The sequence below is a fragment of the Gymnodraco acuticeps genome, unplaced genomic scaffold (assembly GCF_902827175.1).
Source record: "Gymnodraco acuticeps unplaced genomic scaffold, fGymAcu1.1, whole genome shotgun sequence".
In the NCBI taxonomy this organism is placed as follows: domain Eukaryota; kingdom Metazoa; phylum Chordata; class Actinopteri; order Perciformes; family Bathydraconidae; genus Gymnodraco; species Gymnodraco acuticeps.
The window spans coordinates 237,466-262,904 of record NW_022990518.1 but is presented as its reverse complement, the minus strand read 5'-3'; the positions used below and the strand labels follow the sequence as shown (position 1 = coordinate 262,904).

At 40.9% G+C, this 25,439-nt stretch overlaps 1 long non-coding RNA gene across 2 annotated transcripts; it reads right to left on the bottom strand.

Annotated features, from left to right (window-relative positions):
* Positions 1–20,226: 20,226 nt before the first annotated feature.
* Positions 20,227–24,372, bottom strand: LOC117553308. Of its 2 annotated transcripts, none has more exons than XR_004570113.1 (3): positions 24,159–24,372; positions 21,435–21,596; positions 20,227–20,510 (listed from the first exon to the last, which is right to left on the bottom strand). It is a non-coding gene; the product is annotated as an uncharacterized LOC117553308 (long non-coding RNA). The 2 variants fall into 2 exon arrangements; XR_004570114.1 differs by having other exon boundaries at positions 24,168–24,372.
* Positions 24,373–25,439: the final 1,067 nt, after the last annotated feature.

The window sequence follows — 25,439 nt, the reverse complement described above, 5'->3', positions numbered from 1 at the left end:
CAATGTAATGTAATGTAATGTTAACAAAGGACCGGATATCTGCAGCACAGCATTATTCACTTACACAGTGTCTATGTGCAAGGTTTGATGGGTTGTATTGAAATAAAGTCTACATCTACGAAGAAGAGAGTTGCCCTCTGATACATTTAATAGAGTACTCAGGTTTTGCAACAGCTATTTCATCAAACTGCGCCTCCATAACAAGCTTTTGTCACATAAGGAATGGCAACTTGTAGAAAAATACTGGTTGCGTGCAAATAGTGGAAAATCACAGGTTTAGAAGCAATTAAATTCTGTCATAGGTGCTAGTGCTGTTTGGCTTAATTGGGACTCAGTCATTAAAACGTTGAGAACTTCTACATTGTAAACTTACACAGGAATGGTGTTTTGTAAAATGAATGCAACACTAAGGGCACCAATGTGAATAATAATAATTTTAAAAAAAGGTCTTCCCTTTGCTTTTTCTTACAGGACAAATGAATTAGAGAGAATACATTTAAGCTGTTGCAGCTGACATAAACATTGACTTCTGCTGGACTGACAACATTTAACCCAGAGGACACACAACATTCAAATAGTGAAGCATGTCTTGTGAAGAATATACAACAGATTGCAATTAGAAATTGTGATGTTCAGCACCCGGAAGATGTGAAACATTGTTAAGATCAAAACGCAACAAGGGATAATAGCTTTAATACCTTAATTAAAACAATTATGGTTAGTACAGGAAGAGTAAAAAAGTTTCACACGTGCATAATCTGAAAAAAAATCTGACAAAGTAAAAGCTCCAATTAATTTAATTGGCTGTTTGTTTCACACCTTTTCTCTCATTTGCACAAAACTGAAGGTGGCTGAGTGTCAGAGTGTTACCTCTAAACGTGCTCAGCTTTACATTTGTCTAATTGGACACTCCCGGGGACCCTTGAAAACACGGCAGACCTGTTATTCTTCTTCGTCTTGTATAACTGTCTTTCACAGTAGCTATTATCATAAAGAATATGCCCTGGCTCTTCATGTTTCCTGCTCTTCGATCTCTCCGCTGTTTTATTGGCTGATAACTAATTAAGGAAATAGTTTGTGATGCACATGCTGAGGGATTTGATTGTTGCCTTTGTGGCGTTTTTTCACATTTCACCACAATGACATCTGACAAAACATATTACGAAATAAATTATAATTTCCTCTGATTTCCTATTCAGTGAACGCTGCCATTGTTTTTCTCACCCTTATGTTTTATTCAGCATCTGAGTATTGACTTTTGTGAAGATGAGGATTCTCCTTTTGTCTCCTGAGTGATAACATGAAGCAGCGTAAAACAAAAGCGTATTTGTTTGCAGCATTTATGCGGTTAAAACATTTCACACAGAAGCATCAGTGTTTGAGTCAGCGCTCAGAGAGGAGTGACAACCCTCTTTGTGCTAAAATGTCACTGTAGATCAGGAGAAGAATGTCAGAGAAATTACGAGGGATGAAACATGTGTGCATATTATGTCTTAACACAGCGCTGTGGCATATGAGAAACCTGACTTGCCTCTGTCTGCATAAGCTAAAGTAGTGTGGCCAGGAAAATGATTAAAATAGGACTTTTATAAGAGGACCATTAAGCAATTTGTAGGGAAAAATGTCTAAGCATAAATTCAATGCTTTGTGCTTTTGGTGGTCAAGGTGCTTTCAGAACAAGAGGTACACTTATTCCTTGGTTTAACATGGGTATTCACATTTGAAAAGTAGTCTTCGTCACCAGTGTTAACTTCCCTATTGCGGCTGAAATTCTGAACCAATGAGCCAGCTAGCTAGGTAGTCTTTTTTCTATTTGAGTTTACCTGTAATTGGTGTTCTCCATAGTGTGCTTATCGTGTCATAAAGTTTATATAACATATGCAATTACAAAGTCCAACTATTTAAAGTGAACATATGATTGGTCAATTTTAATTGGAATATAGCCGCGTTCACACCGCAGTACTTTTCCCACTTTAGTTCCGATATAGTTCCAAAATGTTGCATTTACACCAAAAAGAGCCGGAACTAAAATGAGTTAATCAGAACCTTTTTTACCACCTTTTCCGTCCCTGCTAGAGAGCAGGTACTTTCGTGGGAGAAAAAGGTTCCTATGTCTGATTGGCTGGGCGGATTGCAAACCACGCCCCGTAAAACTCCCAAAAGTGTTTGTGAAGCCGCCATTTTATTATTATCCTCGCATTAGCATTATTAGCATTAGCATTAGCCCAGCGCAGAAACGCAGAGAGACTAACTTATGACAACACAAAAGAAAACATGGGAGTGGTGGAGATGAGGAGGTGTCGGCGTTCTGGTGATTTACTCGGAAGGCTTCAGTAGAAGCTGCTGGGAGTCCCAGCAGCTTCTACTGAAGCCAGTCTCCAACTCCGGGGACTTCCGGCCAGGGACTTCGGGTGACAGTATACGCCGTGAAGTTGTTTGCGGCCTGCCAGTAAACCCAAAGCAGAAGAAGAAGTGACGTCAGCGGCTTAATTTGCCTAATCCTTCCCCCAGGAATTTATTCCGGTGTGAACGCCATCTGTACGCTGTAAGTTCTGATGAACCTTTGTGGGAAAAGTACTGCGGTGTGAATGCGATTTATGAGTAAATCATTGAATCAGGGCCCTCTGTATATTTACAACTGGAGTTTCTTCCCGGCAACAGACGCAGGATGATTCTGATTGGTGTCCCATTTTAACCAGTTTTTGGGTTGGCAGCTGCAACCTGTAGCTCCGCCTCTGAAAGCTGGTGGTTTTAAAGGCTGCTGAAGAACCGTTCTGAAAATAACTTAGTGACCCTTCATGGGAAAATTATCCCACATGAACCTCAAGGGAGCATTTCAGCTCAATCATGATATACCAGAAAGGTGGAAAAGTCATGTATGCACCCGTTTCCAGAAACCAGGACCAGTTGAAACCACAAACCACTCGCCAAGTCTTCTGTGGTGATGAAGAGGAGGGGTAGGAGAGCTGTGGTGACCTCATGAACAGAAAAACCTGTTGTCCCTGTCCAGCAACACCTCATGAACTCGGGTCCACATCCTGCTGGTGTTGGCCTGCTCTCCTTCTCCACTGGGTCCTCTCCCAACCCAAAGAGTCTGCTCCATTTCCGTCAGCCATGGCGGGCAGGTTACATGACTAATGACGAGGAGCTGCTGTATCCCTCATAACAATGTGTTAGAGGCTCGGAAATTACTTAAGTCTCTTATTACTCACATAAAAGCAGGAAATGGAGTTGCAATTACCTACATGCGCCTCAGGATATGCGGAAGAAGAAAGCCGTGGGGCTGTGATCTCTCTCCACTTGGTGCTGTGGGTGAAGAAAATATTTGGATGAAATGTGGTGCATGTAAAGGAAACAAGAGCTTTTTACCTTTTAAAAGTGACTTTCTCTTTTCTCATTTCAGTGCAACAACTCAAACGGACTCTGTTGGTGCATGAGTGGACATAATGTGAATTTCCCCCCCAGTGTTTACCTCGTCCGCAGCCACTTGGACTGGAAACGGCGGCACGGCTATTTCATATGCAATTCATCAACATGTCAAACCGTGTGCACGGAGTTTTCTTTATGGAAATGGATGTTTGCCCACTTTTGGTATTCTGTGAGTGCGTGAACACATGTCCGGAGTCCTCTTCGGCTTTGACAGTCTAATGAAAATAAAACAGCGCTGTCACACAAACATGCCGTTGCCCTCAGTGGCCCTGAGATAGTTCTGCAACGCGATCGTAAATCACCATCGGAGTAGAAGATGCAACGTGTTATTATCTCCCTCGATGTAGCCATGCACTCGGCCACGGATGTTACTTTATAATTCCGCCCAGCACAGCCACAGTGAATTTATTCCATTATGTTGCCACGAGCGTGCATGTCTTAGCTGTGTGCACGTGCATGCTTTTAAGGTCTGGGTTTATCAGCTCTGCTGCCTGAGTCTCTCTCAGACCGGAGATAAAGCTCGGGGCCCTCCGGGCTCAAAGCCTCGTCTTCCACAGCACGCAGGCTGGTTGTCATTCAGGCACAGCGGCCGCAGAAACGGATGAGGCATGCAGGGTAAGATTAATAGCAAGAAACATGGCAAAGTGACAGGAAATTGCACATGTATGAGTGTTGTGTTCATGCATTTTCAAGTGTGAATGTCTACGTGCGCTTTGCGATTCAGTTTCTCCAAAAGATTGTTGTTTGAGGAGATTAGAGAAGAGAGAAAAAGGAGGGTTTTCAGGTATTCTTAGGGATTTGCGTCCGGCTCTGTCGCCCAGCATTTCTCTCATTCTTCATTCACGGTTGCTCTCCAGGCCGATGAATGTCACTATATCCTTAAAGCCCGCTCCACACTCATATAATCAAGAATAATTTCACCTTTGAAAAGTCCTTGTGAAGTTCTTATTACTTGGACTGCTGCTTTTTCATTTATTATTTTTAGGCTGATGTTTTTATCCGGGACACTCTTGTCCATGCTGTCTGATGTGTAAGAGATTAATATCGTTTTTGAGTTTCAATCAGCAGCTACATTAAAATATGGACCTTTAATCCAGTTTCAGAGGTGAGAGTAGCTCAGTAAGTATGTCCTCCAGTAAGAATAGCTATTCATTAAACTGACTACTTGAGTACGAGGATATCTGCTGTGCTTTTTGTGCTGAGCCACATCAACACCAACATACTTAACTCTATAGCATACAGTACATGATGACAATACTTATTATAGGCTACCTCAAACCAAGAGATTTAACTAAACCTAATCACTTAGTTGTGTTGCCTTAACCATAGTTACGCCAACAGGTACCGTGATAACCATGATAAAGAAATAAAATACATCGATGAATACGCCTTTAAATCAGGGAATTTTTTGGGCCTACTTTGCTTCTCATTTTGAATCCTTCTTCTAACTTTCAGTGTCTGAGTAGCTTCAATAGAGGTGCGTGTATTCCAGTACCTTTCCCAAGGGCAGCTCAACTATTCACTTTGCCCACCCACATTCTTTTCCTAGAGATTCATGTGTGTGTGCTTGTGTGCATGTGTGTGTTACCTCACATAAGTGACCAGCTCCTGAGCTCTTGCTGGTAGAGATCTGGTCCCCTAGGGTCAGGTTATAATAAGGTAACACTCCTTTTCTCTGTCTTTTCCCCTTCAGTAATTCCTTCTGATGTCACCCAGCCTTTCCCCTCACTGCCACTATCCCTCCATCTTGCCTGGAGAACCTGCGGCACCGGGCATTCGCGGGGAATGTCAAAGAGGGACCCATGTGTCGCCCTCAGCTGCAGGGGGGGCTACGATGGGGAGGAGAGTGCAGGAGAGTGCTTTCCTAATGACAATGCGCCTCAAATCTGGTCGTCGAACAAAGACGGCAGGCCGCTTCGCCTTTCTCCGCTGCCAGAAAATACAGAATGCAGTTCTTACAGTATTTGAATAACTCCCCATGCTTTTAAACTTTAAAGATTTGTGCAGAAAGCCAGATGTTTGCCAAAGGCTTTTCGTCTAACCTGGAAATCTGTGAATGTTGCATGTGAAATAAGCTCACCATGATTTCATAGTTTATTTTCTTATTTAAAAATTACCTTAAGGCAGTGAAACATAGTGACATGCAAGGGAGCACAACATGCAAATCAGTAAAGCAGATCATTTCCCAGGCATGAACACTTTTCATAATCCTCTTTTAAAAATAGCGTTTTTGCTAACATGTACTCTAACTATTGAGCGCTGTACAGTTAAAGCATAGTTTAATTTGGACTGTACATGTATGGCAGGGATAGCAGCAGTGGACACATTGATTTTTGGACAGAACAACATCCCAATCCATTTACTAGAAAACTGTTCAAAAGGCGCCGTGTGGCTTTGAGAGCTACACAAGCACCTGTGTCAGGATAAAGTAAGAAGAACAAAGGCCACAAGAGGAGTCAGAAATTGGCTCCATACTGTGACAATTCTTGGCCACACCTGGTCCCACTTTTCACACCCACAACTAAAAAAAAGGCAACATGATGAATAGACAGCATGCATGCATAGCAGCTGCAAATAAGGCTCGAGTCCCCACTGTGAGGATCGAGCCCTGGTTCACATTCAGGATATGTTCTTTTGTTACATTATGTTTTTCACTTAAGCCCCTTTCAGACATGCATCCTTTTATATAATAGTGACTCTGTGATCCAAAAATGAGGCCAACATGTTCCATCGCAGTCAGAATTAGGTAAAAGTGACAGCTGAAATCTTGCTCAGACCAGTGACTGAAGTGGACAAGTGATCCACCATTATAAAGCCTCAAGTTTGGAAGTTTGTCCATCGCCATCTTGTTTTTTTGGAGATAGAATTGACTGTATTCGGATGAAAGACATACATTTTGTAAGCAACCAACGATTAACCTTCAGGACTGGAAAAACAACTGTAAAAGAGTAAAAGTTCTTAGACTAAAACACAGGCAACAACTTCTTATCTACCTGTCAATCACAAAGTAGCCAAGTTTTACAAACATACCCTGCCTATTTTACTCCTAGTCTGATTATAATATACTAAATTAACATCATGCTGTTATAAAGAAGACTTGAAACTAGTTTGTTAGACTTTCAGTACATGTTTACAATGTTCACTTGGGTAACAAATCAAGTGAGAAATAGGGTAATTTTTTCATAGACTTCTATACAATCCACCCTTCTTTTTTTAGATTCACCGCCTCCTGGCTATTAGAAAAGTGCTAATAGTGCTGTAAAGTGTCTCTACTGTAGGCTATTTTTATTATATGTGCACTTTGGCTCGACCAAAAATCGTTTATAAATGTGCTATATAAATAAAACTTGATTTGATTTGATTAGAAGAAATTCAGGTTTGAGGCACTTCCTCAGTGGATATAATTTTTTCAGGCCTTCAAGTTGGTGCTCAGGCCTGTAGCACTTGCATTTTTTGGGCACTCTCCTTAATGACATTTGATAGAAAGCTTGTGCTGGGACCACAGAGAGCTGTTTTTGGATGAAATATTCTTTAAGATAAAAAAATAAAAACCCACTGGAAGTAAAGAAAGCACATTAGCCACTTCTAACTTGTGGCTGTTGGCTAGTAGCTCGATTTGTGTAACATTGTGCTAGTCACTTCCAAAAATGTACACGACTTTGTGCCAAACACCTTTCATATGTGTCTTGTATCTGTTATATTAAAGGTAAGGGATACACAAAAGAGATATCCCAGAAATCACAACAATGATCTCCAAATAGCATACAATGAGATTTTGTCACTTCTTCAAGGAATTTAATTTTAAAATCATAATAAGTACTGCTTTTCTGCAGCTGTGACTTTTATACTTCCACTCATGTTACCAGCAGTGTAAAGATTAGCCGTAATGAAATTTGCTAAATGTGAACAATAATGTGATAAGCAAGCAAAGTCACACCGCAAACAAACTACGATTGTCAGCATGTCACTTTGTTTTATCCCCAGGCATGAATTTGAACTGTATTTACAATTCTCTTGTCATACATACCACATCTCTCAATTTCTCTCATGTAGAGGCAGCAACAGACACTTGTGGGGTTATTTCAGTCCAACAGATTACTTGTATTAGCAACCCATTGACTGCCAAAATCCCCACACACTATGATCACCACCAGCTTTTCAAACAAACAGATTTCTGTCCCTGTTAGATACAACATGTGAGTCCTATCGTGGATTGAAGAGGACACAGATTTTGCTCCGTCATAGGGACCTGCCATGAACTAACCCTTATCTCAATATGAGTCATTACTCAACAATGCACCATCAAAATGATTAATGATTCCATCAATCCCTGTCCAGGCCTGAAAATAGAGAATCCAATCGAACAGTAGTATGGTGTGTTACGTCTCCAAGTGTTGTCTTTGAAGTGAGAAAAAAACGTTCATAAATGGTAGAATTTATTTTTAAAGCTCTCTCATCCTGTCTTTGCACATACCAGCAAATGATACAACACATAATGGCCAAAGAATGAGCTGTAATACACATTAGCATTCAAGTTTATGTGTCCTTTCTTATCTTTAGGCATGGGAACATCTGGTCTTGTCTAATAATTCCTTACATTTATTATAGCGCTTTATCAATGACTCAAAGCGCTTTACATATACATTACACATATATGATACATGCAATGGTCAGATACTGTGGACAATACCCACAGGAGCAAGTTCAGGTGAAGTGTCTTGCCCAAGGACACACCGGCTTTACAGACGCAGCAGCGGCGGGTTTCACCCCTTGATCTGATGATCATTGCACAGCGCACTGCGCCACACCGTCCATCTTCACGCCTCGAAGACATCGAGGCGCTTTTACAGGTACACATTGGTATTATGCATGTACTGTGGACAATACCCACAGGAGCAAATCCGGGTGAAGTGTCTTGCCCAAGGACACAACGGCCTGACGCAGTGGCGGCAGGAGCGGGTTTCGAACTGGAGTTCCCCAGCACTCCCCCTTGATCTGATGATCGGATGCACAGAACACTGCGCCACCCGTCCCAAACCTTGTCTGGTCTTGCCCATTGGCCCAATCTAGCTAACAAACATTCAGTGGGCAAATATGCACTTGATGGCTAAATGAGCTTGTCAGCTGTAACACATCGAACAGCTTACAATCTTTTCAAAATGTGTCAGATCAAATTATGACTGCAGTTTTCCGCTTTAGCCTTGTTAGTCTCAGTTGTGCTGTATTTTGACAAATGTTGGTAAGCATGCTAATAAGCTAAATAGTGAACATACTAAACATGGTAATTGAGGATGGTGTACACTACTATTCATTTAGCCATAACTTTTAAGCATTCAAAAAATGTTCCAAACTTTTATCCATCTTCCAAAAAATATGACCGAAGTTTGACTGCAAGAGTAGATAGCTGTTGAAAATGAAGACTGTCCTGGAATAAATGACTGAATAACCTTTTAATCAACCAACTTGTATCCTTTCTTTGTTTTCATCCCAACTCCAAAGTAAAAGACATTAAAAGTAATTGCCACTATTAGTTTTTAGGAACTGCCTGGTCATTTGTTGAGCTCACACGTAGAACAGTCCACAGCTGGGCAACAGACGCTAAAATACAGAACCATAGCATTCTGTGTTGACTACTTCTCTGTGGAAAGTATATCAGAGCAACTACAGAGGTTCAAAGGCTGGCTAAAAAGTAGCATATTAAGCTTGATTTGTGTGGTTTTAAAGAATTTTGAAAGTTCCCCCCTGTCCTTAATTGAAATGATGTCTTAAATCTATACCCCCCAAGAGGTCCCTTTAACTCTTTGGAGGTACACAAGCACAGACCCCTTACCTCGCCTCATGTGCAGTCTGTCTTCGAGGGCAGTCTGCCTTTGAAGAGAAATAAAGCAGTAAAAAAAAAATCTCATTGACCCCCTCCCTTGTCTGCCGTTTTCTGCCCTCCACAAGGTGGATGGGTAATATGAAATACAAAAATAAGCAAGTCTTTCAAAATACTAAAGTTCAAGGTGAGGGGGTTCACAGTTGTATTCATCATGGTTGCCAAAAAACATTTCTTTGCATATTAATATACATTTTCGATTTGCATTATGCATTGTAGCTGACAGCAACAGAATGTGGACATCTGACATCAACATAAAAAAGCACACACTAGCTCTTGTATTACAAGGTGAGTCTGTTTCCTTAAGAGAATGCCGTATTACAGCCTTTTGAAGCCTTTATGTTGCTAGCTCAGATCAAGTTTCTCCTTTAGTGTGAAAGTTCACCTTTGACCTTGGAAACAAGTTTGACTCACAATAAATGAATGCATTGCCATCAGAATAACTTCATCACGAAAAATAAATCGCATAATCAATCAATCAATCAATGTTTATTTATATAGCCCAATATCACAAATGTTACATTTGTCTCAGTGGACTTTACAGTTTGTACAAAATATCAGTATGACAATACGACACCCTCTGTCCTTAGACCCTCACATCGTACAAGGAAAAACTTCCGGAGAAAACCCACAGTTTAAAGGGAAAAATGGGAGAAACCTCAGGGAGAGCAACAGAGGAGGGATCCCTCTCCCAGGACGGACAGACGTGCAATAGATGCCGTGTGTAAATTGAAAAGATAATACATTTGCAACATAGGTAGTCCAAATGTTTGGAAATGCATGTGTGTATAATAGGAAGATGAATCCACGAGGATATCCATCCAGGACCTATGATCCAGGACCACAGCCACGACTCAAGATCCAGGGCTCGCGATCCAGGACAGAGGAGCGCAGGATCATCCATGACTCCGGATCCCGGCGTATATAGACACCAAAAAGAAAGACATTTGGGGAAGCTGGGTTAATCGGAACATGAGAGTACACAGGTATAGACAGAGAGAAGGAAGAAGTAAGATGTCCCCCGACAAACTAAGCCTATATCAGCAAAACTAGGGGCTGGATCTAATCAGCCCTAACTATAAGCTTTATCAAAAAGGAAGGTCTTAAGCGCACTCTTAAAAACGGATAGGGTGTCTGCTGCCCGAACACAAACTGGAAGCTGATTCCACAAATGTGGAGCTTGATAAGAAAAGGCTCTGGCTCCCATTGTACTTTTAGAGACTCTAGGAACAACCAACAACCCTGCATTCTTGGAACGCAATGCCCTAGTAGGACAGTAGGGTATAATGAGTTCTTTAAGGTAAGATGGCGCCTGCCCATTAAGAGCTTTGTAGGCGAGAAGAAGAATTTTAAATTCTATCCTGTGTTCTATAGGGAGCCAGTGTAAGGCAGCCAGAACAGGAGTAATGTGGTCCCTTTTCCTAACTCTGGTTAGTACACGAGCTGCAGCATTTTGAATCAGCTGAAGCGACTTGACTGACTTCTTGGTACACCCTGATAATAAAGAGTTACAATAATCCAGCCTTGAAGTAACAAATGCATGGACTAGTTTCTCTGCATCGTTTTGAGGCAAGATATGCCTGATTTTTGCAATGTTACGTAGATGGAAGTAGGCGGTCCTTGAAATTGATTTTATGTGGGCGTTAAAGGATAAATTCTGATCAAATATAACACCAAGATTCCTTACAGTCTCACTGGAGGCCAAATTAATGCCATCCATAGTTAGTATATCCTTAGATAATTTGTTTCGTAGATTCTTCGGGCCAAGTACAATAACTTCAGTTTTGGTCGTGTTTAACATCAAAAAGTTTAAGGTCATCCACGTTTTTAAGTCCTAAAGGCAGTCTTGAATTTTATTTAGATGATTAATTTCATCAGTCTTGATTGATAAATATAGTTGAGTATCATCCGCATAACAATGAAAGTTTACAGAATGATTCCTTATAATATTGCCTAACGGAAGCATATATAATGTGAACAAAATAGGTCCGAGCACTGAGCCCTGTGGCACTCCATGGCTAACTTTGGTTTGCGTGGAAGATTCATCATTGACACGTACAAACTGAGAGCGTTCAGATAGATAGGACCTAAACCAGTCTAAAGCAGTTCCCTGTATGCCAACTAAGTGCTCTAGTCTTTGCAATAAGATATCATGGTCGATAGTATCAAATGCAGCACTGAGATCGAGCAAAACAAGAATAGAGACACGTTCCTTGTCAGAGGCTATTAGAATGTCATTTGTGACTTTAACCAGAGCTGTCTCTGTGCTATGATGTGTTCTAAAGCCAGACTGAAAAGCTTCAAATAAATCATTGTTTTTTAAGTAATCACATAACTGTTTCAACGAAGACCAGGAATAGTCTAAATGTAGTCATCTTTCTGCTAATGCAAGCTAACTCATGCTAAGTTGATTCTGCAAACCCTCTTTGTGAAAATTGGCCCAGAAAATATACAAAAGCAAGGCGGAAATTAGTATCAAAAGACCAGACGGCCATCGCACGTCACAAATATTTTCCATTCTTTTTTGCTATTTGTTGACATTTACGTCAATCATTTGTTGCCTGGTTGTAACTGTACAATGGGTGCAGTCAAGTTAAGCATGGGTGGTCTGCAGGGGATAGCTCAGGGGATAAATGAGCATCTGCCAATAGAGGTTCAGTGGTTGGACCCCCAGTCAATGCAGTCAACATGTTGAAGTGTCCAAAATTGATGGCAGGTAGTCTACGGTTTTGAAGTGTATGTAGGTTGCTTTGGATACAATTGTCAGCTAAATAATGTAATGGGTGTACACCAAGCGGCAAACTCTGGGTAACAGCCATAGACTGTATATATAAACCGGGACGCCAATACGGAAGTGCCACACACTGCAGTTCATACATGGGCCGCTAGGGACTGGCTGCAGAAAGGAGCAATTTCCATAGACCCCCATGTTAAAATGCCCAACTTTACAGCAGAAAAAAACATGTTTCTACCCATGGATGCAATAAATATTATTATCGATATAGTTAGATTCCACCTTCATGATTATGAATCTGTGAGTGAATTGTTTTCTAACACGACCCTTTTATTTATATTAGGTCTTAAAGTTTTGCATAAATTAGGGCGTGGTCACTTTGATGGACACGTACATGCCTCACTGTCAGCTAACAGCAACTTGTCCACTCTGCTAGGCTACAACCATAGAGGCTACAACGTTAGTTAGTCATAGTACTGTACTTGACCCTTTAGCTTTAGCCGTGTTCGTGGTGATTGTGCCTTTTAGGGAATATTGTTACAAATACCAGACAATTCAAATGTCGTGCTGTGCGCTTGAATGTACTAACAGAACTTCCAAGAAGTCTAAAATGATAATATTATACATGTTAACCCCGTTCGCAGGTGTTTGTGTGCTTGGTAGCTTAGCTTGTTACTTATTAGCCAGCTAAGGACGTAACCCTTTATGCATACATATACATTTTAGTTTATGATTCAGCCTTGGGTAAGACTTTTATAGTCTATGGCTAGGACGCCCATAATGCTAAACGGGAGCAAATGTTAATAGGGGACCCAATTATCCCAGTGGTGGCCGCCGGAGCTAACGGAGCCGCAGGGGGCTAGCTCCAGCCGGCATCCCGGAGCTAGCCCACTGCGGCTCCGTTAGGTCCGGGCGGTGGAGTCCGTCGTTATAACTGGAGATCAAGGAATGCAGCGAAACGCAGACTTGGTTCGCCTGCTGTAGTATTAGCTAAATCAATTATGTTGAACAAGGCTTATTAAGCTGAACATCGCCACAATTGTTCTGCTCTGTATCGGTACTTCTTTTCTTAACGTGTGAATGACAAGCATTAAGAATAACAAAATATAGCTAATTCTCTTGCAGATTGTCTCATTTGATTATGAATGTAATGTTTATATAGGGGAACTACACTGTTAGCAGTAACTTGGTATGCAGGGTTGCTAACTTTGGGTACCTGGCTGGAGTGAGATTTTGGTATCATGGGTTTGATTACACATATGCGCACGAAATGACTGCTATCGTGTCAGTAGCGGGACCTTAGCATATCTATAGGATATATATACAATATATACAAATACACAATATTGGACACAGACTATTAAGGGCACACAGTTTCATTCACTAATGAAAGTCAAACACATGTTTGTTTCCACTGTTTTATTGTGTGCATAGGCCTGTCGCGATAAGCAATTAGTTGACTTATCGTACGATAAATAAAAATGAACTCGATAAATTGCCATTTACATGAAGATGTGACTAGCAGTTTGAAAGGATGTACTTGAATTATTATTATATATTATCATTATGTCAGTGGTCTAAAATGGTCATACAACGGTGCCGACAATATTATCGTTTATTGCAATACTTTCCGGGAAAATGTATCCAACACAATTAATTATCTTGAGATGCCTATACATGAAACACACACACACAAACACATTTACAGACTTACTCCAAACTGCCAAATATATTAATTAACACACTCTCACTCTCATACTCTTTGACTCTATTTTGGCCTAGTAGAACAATAAGCAGCAAACTTTTAATCATTTCTACTGGATCTTAGATCTGCGCATGCGCAATACGGGTCGGCAGTGGCGGCCACGGAGTATTTGTGTTGGGTAATCTATGGTAGGGATAACCCATACAGTGGTGGGGCTCAAATCAGTATTTGCAATGTAATTACATACACACTCCCCTTGACAGTGAAACGCCACGCGTGAGGTTTAGATTATTTCCTCAATCCAAATTGAACTGTTTGAAATAAAAAGGCACATTTGTCATGTAGTAAATAAAAAGGGCGACCTGGAGCCAATCCTGCAATTTCCCCACAGGTGAAAGAGTTGACATGCTGAAAACCCAACCCCTGCAGGGGGGTCTGGGGAGATTCTCCCCCAGGAGATTTTTTGAAATACTAACATAAAATACACATTCTGGTACTCTCTTGAGAAGAAAAATAAATACATCTATTACTACACCACATATTTAAAAAAATGAATGCCATTTTAGTTTTCTGTTACTTTGTTCTGAAAGCTGAACCTGCTGCTCCTCACAGAGAGAAGAGGGAAGAGGCTGTGTGAATGACTTTACATTGTGGATAAGGGTGGATAGCCCCCATTGTTCTGTGTGTCAAAATGAAAGACAGCCCACACACCTATCAATCATCAAACCGTGGGGTCTTATTTCATTACGTGTTGATTTCTATCAACACGTAATGTTGTATCGATGTATATAGAGATGTACTACAGCAAAAGTATTCTCCGTCGGGACTTCCTGCAACAACACAACGCCGTTATCTTGATTCTGATTGGTCAGAAGACATTATCAAATATGTTCTATTGAGAGGACGATCACTACGTGACAAAAGTTTTCAAAACTGTTTCTAGTCTTCGGTATTCTTGTTTTGGCGTGAGAATAGTTTGGGCAGCGTGAGAGCGTGAGATTGAGAGTGAAAGCGTGTGTCACACGCCAGATGCGTGAGAGTTGGCAACCCTGTAGTATTTCATGTTAGCTTAGCTTCTTAGCCTGAGCTAGCTCTGTTTACTTCCAGTTCGGAGGCAGCAGGTCCCGCCTCGGCTCCGCCTCTTTTCCCTTATTTGGAGCAGGCGGGATTAGACTCTGACGTTGCTGTCAAGCCGTTAGTGGCCGACTCCGCCTACTAAGGGCTTCACGGCAACTCTGCAGAATCCTATGGGTGACGTCACGGACACTACGTCCATTTATATACAGTGTACACTAGTGTACACGGTACGTCCACACAGCAGCTTTAGACGATTCGTCCACCGCTTCCAACGCTTCTCTGCCCATTGACTTTGAATGGGGATGACGTCACTTTGCCTCGCTTTGCGCCGAACTGCATTGTGGGGGAGCGAAGCGAAGATTTCCAGGATTTCAAAGTTGAGCAATGTTCAACTTTTGAAGCTGAGCTGGAAGCGTCAGCCAATCAAATCCCGTTTATGCAAATCTGACAATAGAAGCGCTAGCCAATCAAACCGCGTGCAAGCTGGGAGAGCCAGACCGCAGTTCATTCTATATTCCTAACAAAAATGGAGGAGAAGTTAGTTATTGCGGTAGCAAATCACCCGGTTCTTTATGACCAGTCCCTATTTACTTACCGGGATACAAACCGGAGGAACCAGGCATGAAGGGAGGTGGCAGAGACAGTGGGTGAAACTGGTAGGTTTTCGCTTGTTTGGGGATTTTATATCCAGTTTACTTCGTTGCTAGTTTACTTCGTTGCTAGCAAGCATAGACAGTATCATTAGCCAGCATGGAATGTAGCATAAAATAGCACCATAGACATTAATCTCATAAATGTTCAAAATGTTAAAAGAAATAGTGGAGAAGAACCGGGGTTTTTTGCTTTGTATGTCGGGGGCGGGAGATTCATGTGATTGGTTGTTGGTCGCGAAATCCCCAAGCTTTCAGACACGCCCAGCTCCAAGATGTTCAAGATTTTCAAAAAGCTGCTGTGTGGACGTACCGTAAAGGAAATGGAGATTACATCTTGCCATTGTTGTGTTCTGCTTCGTCTGGGAGATACGACTCATTGATTTCAATAGCCGCGCCAGGCTTAATGTTTGAGATAAGGTTGTATTGATTCAAATCGTCTGAACGTGGCTTGAGCAGTGAGGAATTATAGGTAAGGTATCGATGCAGGGTTTTTTATGGATCATAAATGCTTCATTTTAGCAGACAATAGGATTACAACGTGCATTTTTCAAACCCTGACAGCACGACCAGACCTATGGAGGTCATATGTCCCTTCAGTACTTCATATCAGCAAATTAACATGTAGCCTGTTAACTAACCCCACATAAATGAACTAAACTAGTCTTGACCTGTTGGGGTGTTTCATGAAATATAATACTTAAATTAACTGGTTAAGTGCTTCAAATGCTGGAAATAAAAATGTCTCTGCAAATGCTCAGTCTTTCACTAATCTACCAGAAAGGACTGGAATTGATGAAAGGAAAGGAACACTTCATGTAAACTGATTTTAGTTTTTTGTATTGTAAATATAGGCAATTAGCAAATTATCTGAAAATAACCATATAATCACGATAAAACTTGAGGAGACCGTTGTAATGCATATATTTCCGACTGACCCCTCTAGGGGTTTGCGCGGTTCAATTGCACACGCATGTGGTTTTGCTTTTGACGTATTGATTCACTGGTATTGAGTGGTCGGTTAAGATGCATCTTAAGTGCATCAAATTGAATTCCTGGTTGAGATCAAATCAGTGTCAGGAGGAGATAGATACACCTCCCAGCAGCAGCGTTTAGGCTCCCTCAGGACCGTGGTATATATCCACCTGTACATCAAGATAAACTCCCTCACCTCCACAGATCTATGTGTAATTGCTCCGGGTAAGGAAGATGACAACTGACGTGTACAACATTAATGTCAGCAGGTACAGCACGATGACCTTTCCGAGGAAGAGGGAATATTATTCACGTACACATCATGGAATCGCAAAAGGCAAGGTACTTTAACAAAGGACCACTGAGTATGTCTGAGAATTCCCAGGTGTTAGTATAAAAGGTTATTGGATACAGAGCAAAGCGAATATAGCAAGAATATTACAAACACAATTCTGATATTCTATATTGCTCGGTTCTCATTGTTTGATTTAGTTAAAAAAATAGGGTATTATAGGGTTGTATGTGGGATAATGGTGCAGTATTGAGCCTTTTCTCAAGGTTCTGCTTGCATATTGCATTTCCATTTAATTGAATTGGTTATTTCTAAATTAATGAGCTACTCTTTCCAAAGTGGTACAGTCCTAACTTGACCTGTTGTTCATGACCTGTTGAGTGTAAGTGGTCAACATTGCTACATTAGCATCCATGTAAAGCTGCATTCACATGATACAGGTTTAAGTTAGCATGCCAACATGTGCACATTAAAAACATGCTGTTCAGTACCCAGGGATCTTAGAAACTAGTTGGGCAGACGGAGAGAAAAGACCTCCGCCAACATATTTCCATAAGTGAAATACAATGATTGATTGAATCTGCCCCATGATTTAAACCGGTTCCAAGATTGAAAAAGATCAAGTACGGTCCACGCTACACCCTTGTGCCAAGTTTCCTAAAAATCAGGCCAGTAGTTTTTTCATAATCCTGCTGACAAACAAACAAACTGAACCAAAAACATTACCTCCTAAGCGGATGTAATAAGGCTCTAACTGTATAAAATGTGAAGACCATAAATAAAGCAGATGTTTTTTTCTTTCTGCAAAGCTACTTTCCCATTTGCAATTCCAAGACTCCATCTGTCTCATCTGTAATGAGCCTCCGCAGGACAATAAAATCAAAGTACAATGAGCACAACCTTTCTCTCGTAATTAATTTTACTGTCTATGAGGCTTGAAGAAGGGGAAAAAAAGTGGAAACGAGCATCTTGTGCGCATTTATATTGTCAAGGACCACCGCAGGATTACGACTTCTTTTCCCAGAGAGCCACTCTAGCTGCATGAAGCACTGCAACAAAGAACACTCTTCAAACCGTATGTTGTCGTGCTTTGTGGCGTCTCTGAATCTCTCAGTGGGGACAGCCTCGCTCATGGATTACCTGGCAGATAATGGGTCGTACCCGAGTGTAATTAGATTGACATTTCATGCTAATAGCCCCTGTAATCGCTTGCTGTAGTGAATTCTAATATTCAGGGTGGGATCATTTACAAGTTTGCTGCCGGCCTACGTTATATTTATACACCTTGAGGAGATTATGTACCCATGTCTTTTTAATATATCGTTGACGGCGTATATCTGCTATGTTCTGCTCAAGTGAATTAGCTGGTCTAAGAGCCTGGCATGAAAGGAAGAGGACAGTAGACAGCAGTCGGAGGAACATCTATGTGGCCATTAAAAAATTCATCATCTTCTTCTCTCTTCTAATGAATTTGGAGGCTGTTTTTTAGCATCTCTAGCTTCGCTGGATGCACCCTCTCCGTAGTTTATTAGCCAATTCTTCTCCATCTCACGCCTTCACATCCTCCTGTGTCTTCCCTCCACCTGTTACAAGCATCCTCTTCATATTAAGTTAAACCACGTTGCAATAAAACACGAATGAAGGAAAACAAGATGTGTCAAGAACTTCCTGAGTGTTTATAAGGTCAGTGTTTGAGGAACAAAAAGGGTGCCAGCAGCTCCTCTCAACAAGCAGCTAAGCCTTTTATATAAGATGGTGTGACAGTACATCAGACGGGAAATGTATTACTGTTACACATACGTCTAATTCTAGGATAACTCATGAATATACATTACAAGGAAAAGAGGAAACCTCAGTACCTAGTCAAGGGTAAGCATGCAGTTGGATGCTTCAGCTTAGACAGAAGTGATGTCAAAGCACGTCAAGTATTGGTCTGCTATGATAACATTGAGAGATACTGACCTTAAAGAGCATGTGTAGCCTTGGGGTTACTTGCACTGCATCAAGCAAGTGACGTTTGCAACTGGTGACATGGCAGGTGACCTCGCAATTTCTCAATATATCTCAAGATCATGCAAACATTGATCTTTAAGGCTTCAAGCAATGCTATGGTTTATGTGTTGCGACGACACTGACATGTGAGTGATTGCTTGAACCAACAGGGCAGATAGTATCGATGCTGCAATAATATCAGTTATATTATAACTGGAAAGTATGTCTACATTGAACAAAGCACAGAGAATGTTGATTGACAAATGGTTCATCCAAACCACCTAACCAGTATTTTTTGAGATACGGTTTCCAACAATGGCTGATCAGATGCATTTTTGTGAACAAAATATCCAAGGTGTCAGGTTAGGTTACAGTACGTTTCGGCACTGAAAAAGACCAGCCAGCATAAACAAACAAGGATGATTGCAATAACAGGCCGTTCTCCAAGAGTTTACATGAGGAATGTAACATATTGTACATAATGAAAGATCCAGTACATTTCTCTGAATAACTTATGTGATGTTTTACCATGTTGGTATAGGGTGCTAAAAGGCTGACATGTTCAGTTGAGGATTATGGTCGTGGTTTAAGATTACAGGTGTTAGGTAATCTAACCCCTTACACAAAAGTCAAAGGATCACTGAATTTGTGATAGATTCCAGCTGAGAGGAGCATGCATGTCTGAACCAAATCCAGCCATCCATTCAACAGTTCAATAAATATCAAAAACCAAAAATGTAAACCCCATGGCGGCGCAACAGGAAGTCCCCGATGTCAGTACGATTCATCCTCTGGGGAACATGAATGTCCGCACAAAATGTAATTGCAATCTAAAACGGTTTTTGGAGTTTCAGTGGTGAACCGCTAGACCAATGTTACAGCCAATGAAACTCAACACTTCCTGCAAATGTTTGAAAATAAAAACCTACCAGATACAGGGAAGTCATGTCTCATGACTTGAACTGTTAGAGGGCTTTCAATGTGAAACATCTGTGAAGGAAGCTTTAACTTTTCAAATCGAGAAAAACTGTATTTTTTTGTTAGAGGAGAGAAACTGCTGAAGGGCCAGTGTGTTTTTATGTACTGATGGAAATGAGTGCTGTGGAACGGTACATTAGGCTGAATTTGAAGGTTTTAGTTAGCATTAAAAGCATCACATTACGCAGATAAGAAAACTAAACAGGCCTTTTTACTGGAACATAATAAAACAAGGGATACTGGAACTTATTGGTATATCTTCTTGGCACTCTTGCTTTCCCTATAAATCCTTTAAGATGCTGATAAGCTGCTTGTGTTTCCTGTTTGGGTTTATGCACCAAAGATCATTTCTGTTAATGAAGCCACATTGACTAAGTCCGTAGCTTTGGACCAGATGATCACATCTTTACTGCATGTTGTAAAATGTATATCTGGATTTTATATGCTACTCAACTGCAGTAAGAGCAACCGGTAAAGCTTTTTATTTTACCATTAGGGAAAGAAATGCACCTTATCTCTCTTAAAGCAACATTTAATTGTATTATTGGAAATTGCATTCATATAAAGACATGAGTGACATGAAGATAAAAAGCCATGTTTCTATAGAGTTGTTTTGGGAGAGGTAAGGGGACTGGAAATAAAAAAGGGGTACAAAGAAGAGGAGGTGTGAACCACCAGTGTCAGCAGGGGAAGTCTTTTATTCATACGATCTTGTGCTGCTTGCCCATGTGTGGAATAATGGGTCATTCCCACAGTAAAGGCATTCAGAGGTGGGCTCGCAGATCATCACTTCCACATGGCTGGACACAATGAATGAGACAGGGTGTGATAAAGTTGGCGGGACAGTGGAAGTATGGTGGGAGAGAAGAAAGAAAAGGGTTGGTTAAAACATTCTCCATACACACAATCACCTGCCACAGGAACACCTAATCTCTATAAACTGATGAAATGCACATGAATGCAGAATCCTTAAGCAATGGGACAAGAAATCAGTAGATGAAGTGTTCAGGTTTCCATTAACAGTCCGACAAAATGTTTTTTGTGCAGCTAAAACAGGCGGAATTTGCAATATCAGATCCAATTGGCTATTTAAAAATGTTTAAAATCTTTTCCACAGTTCACTTCAAGATGTCATAGATCACTTTTCAAGGACCAATTTCCCTTCTCACCAAGTGCGTCAGGGTTTGGTTTAACCGGACTAACCAAGGCTGGTCTGAACCCATGCCTGTATACTGTACGGACCAAATATATCGAAAGAAAAAAAGGGGGAATAAACAGGCAAGCCATGAACAAACTAGTTTTCGTGATGAAACAATTTGAGTGACAGATTTCCCTGAAAAGTCCATTAGTTGCAACAAAAACAATCCAATACCAAATTTAACAATGTTGGAAAGGTTCGTGAAATGCAGTGACATTCAGGTATTAAACTGCTTTCTGAGATTTGCCGCAGCACAGATTAATATTCCCTCCTTAAAGCAATAGCTTGGTAATGTAGAGAGCCGAGGACAAAAGCAGGAGAGTCAATTGTTCATGCTGAGAATGACCAGGCCATTTGTCTCCATCCATGGATACGCATCAATAGTGTACTTCACAAGCATAATGCCCCGCAGGTCTGGAAACACACACTCTCTCCAGGCGATGATGCTACACTTCTTCGCTGAGTCACGCACATGACATCCTGAATGGACCACACACACACATATACACATCACGTGGTCTCTCACATTTCACCCTTTATGCTGTGTCCTGCTGAGGCCTCTGTCAGCCGTGACTGACAGGATGACAGGGGGACGCTGTTATGAGTCATGCCTGGGCTGGTGGCCTCACAGCTGGGTACCTCCCGCACCACACCTGGGTACCCCGGCTGCCAGATATACCAGCCAATCCTGGTCAAAAGAGACAGAGGGACGAGCATCAGTCACACAGAGAGGCTTAGATTCAAATAGATTATTCAAGATGGAAGAAGGACGCTGAATATGGATGTGTGACAGACAGTCAGGCTTAAGCAGTTCGTAGGGTGAAACCTGCGTAATAAGGGCCGATCAGCAGGCAGCGGTTGTGCAGAAACAAACCAAAGACAGAAAAAGGACACAATTTAAAAGTTTGTTTGAAGAGGGAGTTTAGTTCTAAGCCGCAGAGCTTTTTGGTGAAGATTGTAGGATTAAAGGAATGTTCTGTAAATCTAGTCCGTGAGCTTAAGAATCAAAGCACTACTACTACAGCCCTCAGTAGATGAAAAGTGACCAGTAAGAGTTGTTTATATTATGTTCAGAGATATGTGTCACCTGACTCTTTCTCAAGGTGCTTTTTCATTGCAGGAACTTTTTCTGGGACCTTTCTCTGATCTTAGGAACTTTCTAAATGTTTGCCTGCAGGAACCTCGAGCAGGATTTTGCCATGAACACTATGCAGCTGCTGGCCAGACATTATGTATACCAATGGGTGAAAAGTATCCAAACACAATCGTGTCTCCTTTATTCTAAATGTAGACTTGGGGATGAAACATGAACCATCAGGGTGGAGTCTGCAATACTAGATGTAGTACAGTAGATATATAACCAAATTGTGGCAAACGAACCTTTCCTATTCAGCAAAGTACCAAGTACAGCTGAGGCCGAAGGGTCAGTACAGGTATTACACCAAGTAGAAGCTTGACCTGAGGATGGTAGTGTATGGACATTTCAAAACCCTATTTCAATTCATTCTCAGGGGGGAAAAGAATGTTTGCACCAAATGTTCAGAAAATCCATCCAACAATTGTTGAGACAAGACACTAATGCTCACAAAACATGTTGTGTGCAGAGTGATCTAAAGAGTGATCACGAAATCCAAAAAAAGCCTTCTCTGAATGTAGATGTTGAAACATTTTAGTCTTGACCAGCTGATGACAGAGCCATTCCTAATGCCACTCTTATAGCTTGGCTAAATACAACCAAAACCAAAGCAAAGGCCAAACTGAACTGTCAGCCTGAAAAGAAGCTTCCAACAACGCAAACTACAGATCAATGAGTGGTATATGACCCCTCCTCCCTAACTGGAACGTTCAGGTAACATGGGGGGAGCTAGAGAGATACACATCATCCAAACGCACATTAACACACAATAATATATTTGAAAATATTCCTAGGTTTTCCTGAAAAAAAGGATTACCGTTAAGGCAAAACACACACCCTAAACAACGTGTGATTTATTGTTTTTTACTTATCAGAACAGTTTTATCCCTGTTTCCACAACTTGACAGAGCCCTGTTCATTAACACCAACACTCTTGATGATTGCGCTGACCTGCACCAACACCTCAAAAAGTGCAAAAAAAACAAAACATTTTATGACGCCATCAACAAAAGACAAAACAAATCCACAAACAAAATCTAATAGGAATAAATTAATTAATAATTGTTTGGGTATGTTTTGTTGCATTTATTAAAATGTTTTGAAGTTAAGTTAAGTTTTGCATCAATTTACAACATAAGCTTAGTAATTAAAACTGCTAACAGTGTTCTTTAGGTAATTCAGGATTTAATTTAGTTATATTGAAACTTATTTAGAAGGAAACAGGGCTGGCTTGAACAAACCACAAAAACAGCCTGTGCCTGCACATCGTCATCTAACAGCTCATTGTGGTTATTTCTTCTTTTATGTGTCCTCCCTGCTATAATGAAAACTCATCTGCTGACAGACCAGCACCAAAATGTCCATTTCTTACCAATTCTTATGAAAGAATAGCACCACTAACAACATTCCGCTAAGTGACAATTACATTGCATTTCCTCCCTTAAAGCCTCAACAGTGGAAAGCTTTTAATTGGAAGCAGCTTGGGAGGTTCCTTCCTCAAACAGAGCCATAGCTTTCTCTTCTTTTGTAGGTCCATTTTGCCTAATGATCCTTTTCACAAGTTGTCAGGTGCAGTTAAAATAGAAGAATAATTGGACGTTAAGCTCTCAATAAAGATCTTGCACCTTGGTATTTGGCCCAAAATTCTCATAATCAGTAGAAATAAAAACTTCAGAGCAAACCAATTAGAATATTATGTCCATTTGACCAGTTATTCAGTAAGATAAGATGAGAAAATATATACTTTACTGATCCTAAATTGGGAATTGTGTTCTTCACAGAAACATGTTAAAACAAGGCATTGCACGAAATGTGAAATATTTAAAATATACAAACACAAAATATAAATCTCAAAATGTGAAAGAGAACCAAAAAAGGTAAATATAAGTTAAATATATACATGTTGTCAGTGAAAGATACAATTATGTACTCTATCCGTCAAATGAACACAGTGACAGACATTACCAACAGCACTTAAAAGTAGGATATTATTTACAGTAAGTTCACAAGTATACATACACATAACCACATATTACCAGCAGCCAAGAAACCCGGCTGTAAGCTCACTAATTTCCGACGGGCAGAGACATGTTGGCAAATGCAGAACACGGTCACCTTGTTTACCGAGGAGAAAAGTTGTCTCGGCTGTAAGTTGTGGGTGACTTCGCCCATCAGCGGCTAATCAGAGAGCAGCTGAAAGTACGGAGAGAGACGAGCCCTGACCCTCTAACAGACCTCCGGCCCGGAGCCCAGGACTCAGATGCTGCTAATCTAATCACCTCGTCCACATGGCAGCTCACCTCCTTCAACCTCACACACACATACACACGCACATCAGAATTTGTTGGGCCCCAGCTGGGAGTGGAGCCACCCAGACACAGCTCACTGGAGCAGGGACCAAACCAGCACCTGCTTCCTGGCTTGGGTGAAACACACACAGATACGCACACACACACACACACACACACACAGATACGCACACACACACACACAGATACACACACACACACACACACACACACACACACACACACACACACACACACACACACACACACACACACACACACACACACACACACACACACACACACACACACACACACACACACACACACACACACACACACACACACACACACACACACACACACACACACACACACACACACACACACACACAGTTCTGTAACTGCTCTGTCTCCTAGGCTTTGTTTTAAAGTGTATTTTCTGCCGTCCCTTAAGAAATGACCTTCATTCGTTTATTGTGCTCTTAGTTTCTCCTTACCCATCATCCCTTCTGTCCTTCATTGTCCTTCGTTCTTCCTCTGTGACATGCCCTCTTATTCTTTATGTGATTTTCTTGGGTATTAGGGTATTAAAATGATAGCAAAAGTAGTAGATTTAGAATTTAAAACGTGCAAAAGTAAAATAAATTGAAACAAGATATGCACAATTTAAAGGAGCAGTTTGAAAATGTAAAACAATCTAAAGCCTCAAATCAGAGCAAATACTCCCACATTTGGACAATTAAATTACATTTAAACTCAATTAAATGACATTCCATAAAATTGTAACTGCTGAATTACAACCATCGTTATTATAATTCCTTCATTTGAGAACGTCTCTATTATACAGAGAGATGTAATATGGTCACATGCCACTACTGCTGGAGGAGCATGTGACCATATTTAATCAACCTTGAACAAATGGGAATTTTTTTTTGGCTGTGGGTATTCAGTCAGTGCACCACACATGATCCATATGATTTTATAACTGTGTGTTTTGTTCTTATTGTTCTTAATACTTGTTGAACAGTTCTTAGTCCATCACAAGATACTTGGTAAGGCCTCGTCTTCAACTGAGAATGTCAATTGTAGGTGAGTTTGCTCCTGA